Source organism: Perognathus longimembris, chromosome 18 (genome assembly GCF_023159225.1).
Source record: "Perognathus longimembris pacificus isolate PPM17 chromosome 18, ASM2315922v1, whole genome shotgun sequence".
NCBI lineage: Eukaryota > Metazoa > Chordata > Mammalia > Rodentia > Heteromyidae > Perognathus > Perognathus longimembris.
Window position 1 is genome coordinate 31,778,236 of NC_063178.1, and position 6,075 is coordinate 31,784,310.

Sequence of the window (6,075 nt, forward strand, 5' to 3'; positions counted from 1 at the left end):
CAGCCCAGATTCTCAGCCTCCTGCTGACATTAGAATCCCTCAATGTCCCTCGGAAAAAGAAAACAGTCCTTCTGTCAATTCACCCTTGGCGGTGATGTTGCTACTAGCCTTTTCCACCACTCTCCGTCTCAGTCAAGGGGACAGTGGGCTGGAGGTGGAATGATGGCTCCGGAAGGCAGTTATATTGAGGCGGAGGGCTCTGCGGTCCCTCTGAGGGGGTGGTGCCTTCACCAGGTTGGGCCAGTGGGAGGAAGTCAGGTCATTGGAGCCTGTGCTTGAAAGGAGTACTGGGCCCCACTCCTGGGATCTCACCTCTTTGCCTCTCTCTGCTCTTAGCTGCCATGGTGTGCAGGTTTCCTCTGCCAAGCTCTCCTGCCCATGGCCTGACGCTTCTCCCCGTACTCAATGGAACATTCTCTCAAGAATCCCATCCCAGAGCTACCCCCAAAGAACCCCGGCTGGCAGGAAGGGGTAGTTTCATTCCAAACTTTGCAATGGCCTGAGTGACAAACCTGCCATGTGCCTGAGGCCCCTACTGTCTCCAGTGTGAGTGAGTACTTGTGCTGAGTGACTGCCCCACACTTGGCTGGTTTTTGTCCTGTCTCCTTCGGTTTGCTTTTGTGTCTGTCAGGAGAGTTACTGCCTACTGTTGCCTGAACACCTGAGTCTTCATCATCACCCCGTGTGCACAGGGGCCCCAGGAAAGGAAGGAGCTGCCGATCCTGGGTGCCCCTGGGTTTCTGCTGCTTCTGAAAATACGAATTCTGTCATTCATCCAGCGAGTTTCTGCATCCGGCGGCTGTTTCGTTGACCTCACACAATTTGCTAGACACTCCTTTGAAGCAGAAGTCCAGGTTTGTCTGCTTGAATCTTTATAGAAATTGATCACTCATGTGTTCTAGCTGGTTTTTGTTCATCTTATTTTTATTTTTTGGTGATTCATCTAGGTCTCATTCTCATTGTCCCAGGTGTTTTGCTCTATGGTCCTATGAAGGTGTCTTCACACAGGTTAATGTACTTTTGACCAATTGCCACCTTCCAACTAGTCACGAAATATATAAATCAATGAACATTGTTCTGGCATTCATGAACATACTGTTGCAAAGAGATGTATATCTGATGGCTAGTTCATTACCGTAGCAGGTTTCCTAGGTCATGTGGTAAACAGACGTGGTGATTAGTTATTGTTCCATAGGTTTCTAAGGTAGTGGTTCTAGGTTGCGTTTCCACTATTAGCCAAAGAGAGTCTCCATCTACATCTCTGGGTGCGTGCGTGTGTTGTGTGTGTGTGTGTGTGTGTGTATACATTGATCTCAGGATGGAAGGCCCAGGGCCATACATTTAACTTGGCTTTCTTACCCCTGGCTGGCTCCGGACAGTTTACACCACAGCTCTACTCCAGCATCTTACTTGTTAATTGGAGATGGAGTCTTACAGAATTTACTGCCTGACTTGCTTTCAAAATAAGATCTTGCAGGTCTTAGCTCCCTAAGCTAGGATTATTCACTTAAGCCATAAGTACCCAGAACAAATGTATAAACCTTCATTTCTTTATTAGAGTATGATTTTCCTCTTGTCTCAGATAGTTCCTTAATGAAATAGATATTATATTTTTGCCTTTGCAGCAAATATATTCTCCTGTACTCTGTTCTTTTTATTTTCTTTTTAAGTCTAGCTATGTCAAATGTGTGAATGACTTTGAATGACTCATAGTTTGAATTATTCACATCTCTGCTTCAGGCTATTAAAGTAGATAATTAAGCCTTAACTTTATCACAGCAATGAATTCCTTACAGCAGATTTACCTGTCAGTTCTCAATGTAATGATGTGAAATATCACTTTTCTATCACTGATATTTATAAAGCAAATTAGAAAGAATGTAGATTAAGAGTCAGAGTCACTATGGCGGCCGGCACTGGCAAGGTCGGAAAGTTTCCTGCCTCGCCGGGCACAGCCTGAGCTCGTCGCGCTGGCCGCGAGTGGCGGAGGCCACCCGGGGCCTCCAGGCCTCGCCCTCCCTCGCCCTCCGGGACGGCTCCTCCCCCACCTCCCTGTCCTCCGGGAGCCGCGGCTCATCTACCCTGAGATGCGACCCGCCTGGGGCCGTCGCTGAGGGGGGGCGGTCCGCGTGCTGAGCCGCGGAGCCCCGGCGTCCAGGAGCCAACTTTCCGCCGGCCCGGCTGCAGCCGCGCCTCGCTCGGTCTTCACCGGCTCGTCCAGCTGGGTCCCCACTCTGGTCGCGGGGACACCCACCAGGTGCCCGGGAGTCGTCGCTCGCTCGCGCCGCTGCCGACCCCCACGCCCTCGTGCCCGGCCGGGGATCCGCGGTTCACTCCAGGGCAGTCTCCGAGCTGCGGGGCCATGCAGACTGCCCCGCGGACCCCTTAGGTTCCCCCCACGGCCTGACGCCTCTCCGCCCCCCATCCCCGGGGACCCGCGAGGATCGGCGGTGGCTGCCCGGAGGCGCGCGGCGACCCCCATCCTCGGGCCCCCGAAGGACCCTGCCGGCCGCACCGAGCCGACCACCCTCTTCATGCTGCAGTACTGCGACGTTTCCGCCACCCAGGGGGGGAGAAGCGGCCTGGAGCTCCTGCAAAACCCGAGAGTAGGGGTGTGACTCATCTGCCCGGATCCCTCCAGTCCTCAAACTGTCTTCCAGGAGTTTTGGTGGCCCGAGCCGCCCCATGTGTGAGCCTTTTCTTCCCGCGGATGATGGACTGAAAGCTGCCACTTGGGGACTTTTGGGGGCCAGGGTGCTGCTGCTGCTACCGCCGCCGTGTTTGAGAGGAGGTGATGGGGCTTGCGCTGGCTTGTCTTCCCACCCGAGTGAAGATTTGTTGATGTTCCCTGGTGATGCCTAGACAATGTACAGTTTGTTTTAATTTCAAATTTGGGGGGGGGGGCTTAGGGGTCTAGGCTTGGGAAGAGCAATCCGAACCTGGAGGAACTCCTCATTGTTCCTGGTAGGAGAGACACCCCCAGTCTGTCCTCGATGCCATCAGCCTTGGCCATCTTCACTTGCCGCCCGAACTCGCACCCATTTCAGGAGCGCCGTGTCTACCTGGACGAGCCCATCAAAATTGGTCGCTCGGTGGCATGTTGTCGACAGGCGCAGAATAATGCCACCTTCGATTGCAAAGTGCTGTCAAGGGACCATGCTCTCGTCTGGTTTGATCACAAGACCAACAAGTTTTATCTCCAAGACACTAAAAGTAGTAATGGTACTTTTATAAATAGCCAGAGATTGAGTCGAGGCTTTGAAGAAAGTCCACCATGTGAAATTCTTTCCTGTGACATTATCCAGTTTGGGGTAGATGTGACAGAAAACACACGGAAAGTTACTCATGGGTGTATTGTTTCCATGATAAAACTTTTTCTACCAGATGGCATGGAAGCCCGGCTCCGGTCAGATGTCATCCATGCCCCATTACCAAGTCCTGTTGACAATGTTGCTGCTAACACTCCCAGTATATACTCTCAGGAACTATTCCAACTTTCTCAGTGTCTACAGGAGGCCTTACATCGGGAACAGATGTTGGAACAGAAGTTAGCCATGCTTCAGTGGCTACTAGCCATAACCCAAGAGGCTTCAGATACCAGTTGGCAGGCTTTAATAGATGAAGATAGACTCTTATCACGGTTAGAAGTTATGGGAAACCAATTACAGAAATGCTCCAAAAATCAAACAGAAGATAGTTTACGGGAGGAACTTAATAGCATTACAAGAAGATAAACACAACTATGAGACAACAGCAAAAGAGTCCCTGAGGCGGGTTCTTCAGGAGAAAATTGAAGTCGTTAGAAAACTTTCAGAAGTTGAGTGAAGTCTGAGTAATGTACCCACCTAAAAGAAATGAATGAACAGACTCAGGAAGAATTAAGAGAGTTAGCCAATAAATATAATGGAGCAGTTAATGAGATTAAAGATTTATCTGATAAATTAAAGGTGGCAGAAGGAAAACAAGAAGAAATCCAACAGAAAGGACAAGCTGAGAAGAAAGAACTGCAACATAAAATAGATGAAATGGAAGAAAAAGAACAGGAGCTCCAGGCCAAAATAGAAGCTTTACATGCTGATAATGATTTCACCAATGAAAGGCTCACAGCTTTACAAGGGATACAAGTTGATGACTTCTTACCTAAAATAAATGGGAGCACAGAAAAAGAGAAGCTGATCATCGAGGGGCATCTAACCAAAGTGGTAGAAGAAACAAAGCTTTCAAAAGAAAACCAGGCAAGAGCACAGGAATCAGACTTATCAGATACTCTGAGTCCAAGCAAGGAAAAGAGCAGTAAGGACACAACGGATGCCCAGATGGATGAGCAAGATCTAAATGAACCTCTTGCTAAAGTGTCTCTACTAAAAGATGACTTACAGGGGGCACAGTCAGAAATTGAGGCAAAACAAGAAATTCAGCATCTTCGCAAGGAATTGATTGAAGCCCAGGAGCTATCTAGAACAAGTAAACAAAAATGCTTTGAAATTCAAGCTCTTTTGGATGAAGAAAGAAAAGCCTATGGAAATCAAGTTGAGGAATCCGCTAAACAAATACAGGTTCTTCAAGCCCAACTGCAGAGGTTACACATCAATATTGAGAATCTCCAAGAGGAGAAGGATGGTGAAATCACAAGCACTAGAGATGAATTGCTGAGTGCACAAGATGAAATTTTGCTCCTTCATCAAGCAGCAGCAAAGGCTGCTTCTGACAGAGACAATGACATTGTTTCTTTACAAGAAGAACTTAAGAAGGTGTGAAATGAACTTGAGCAGTGGCGGAAAGCAGCATCTGAATATGAGAAAGAAATCGCCAGTCTGCAAAACAGTTTTCAAGTCAAATGTCAACAGTGTGAGGACCAGCGGAGAGAGGAAGCCACAAAGTTGCAAGGTGAACTAGAGAAGCTGAGAGAGGAATGGAATGTATTGGAAACCGAATGCCATTCTCTAAAAGAGCAAAATGTTTTGCTGTCATCAGAACTGCAGCGTCAAGAAAAAGAATTGCACAATTCTCAAAAGCAGAGTTTAGAGCTCACAAGTGATCTCAGCATCCTTCAGATGACCAGGAAAGAGCTTGAGAACCAAGTGGGATCCTTGAAAGAACAACATCTTCGAGACTCGGTTGATTTAAGACTTCTCTGTAAGGCTGAAAACCAAGCAAAGGATGTACAGAAAGAGTATGAAAAGACACAGACTGTACTCTCAGAACTGAAGTTGAAGTTTGAAATGACTGAGCAGGAAAAGCAATCAATCACAGATGAGCTCAAACAATGTAAAGACAACCTGAAGCTGCTCCGAGAGAAAGGAAATAATCCTTCCATTTTACAACCCATCCCAGCCGTATTCATCGGCCTATTCCTGGCTTTCCTGTTTTGGTGTTTCGGTCCATTGTGGTAGAGAAAGAAACCCTGGCCCTGGATGCCCATGTTGGCTGCCCTGGTTGCGGTGACAGCCATTCTGCTGTATGTGCCAGGTCTGGCCAGAGCTTCTCTGTGAGAGTGTTCCTTGAGTCTGTACACCGCCCTCCCTCTAGAAGCTGGCATCACACTCATGCTGGAGACAAACAGAACCATTTTCTTCCTTTTTACCTCTTAAATCAGCAAAGTGCAAGAATACAGCTATAGGGTCATTGCTTTAAATTATATAAAATGTATCTGCCTATAGAGAGGATATAAAAGTGTGACTTTATTCTACTGAAAGCAATAATTTGCTTGCAATTTTTCATGTAATTTTTAAATTAGTATGTTGAGATTCTGAATATTATGGTGGCCTAAAGTAGGCTTCTTGGTACACCAAATTATTTATACCATTAAATTTATGGGTATTTTACTCTGAATTCTGATGGCCAGATAATTCATTTTTCCGATTTGATAACTACCCAAACCAAACAAGCAACATATACATGGGAAGAGAGGCCCTGTGTGTTCAGTGCCTATCAGTTTGAAATGTATACACATATATATAGATATATTTTTTACATATTTATGCCATTTTTACTTGTTATAAAAGCACTGAGCTATTGGGAACAAGATTTAGAGACAACTATTTGTGTGATTTTTTTTAAGGAAAAATACATTTG

General features: G+C 46.8%; 1 pseudogene; it reads left to right on the forward strand.

Annotated features, from left to right (window-relative positions):
* Positions 1-2,600: 2,600 nt before the first annotated feature.
* Positions 2,601-5,865, forward strand: LOC125367116 (annotated as a pseudogene).
* The last annotated feature ends 210 nt before the right edge of the window (positions 5,866-6,075 follow it).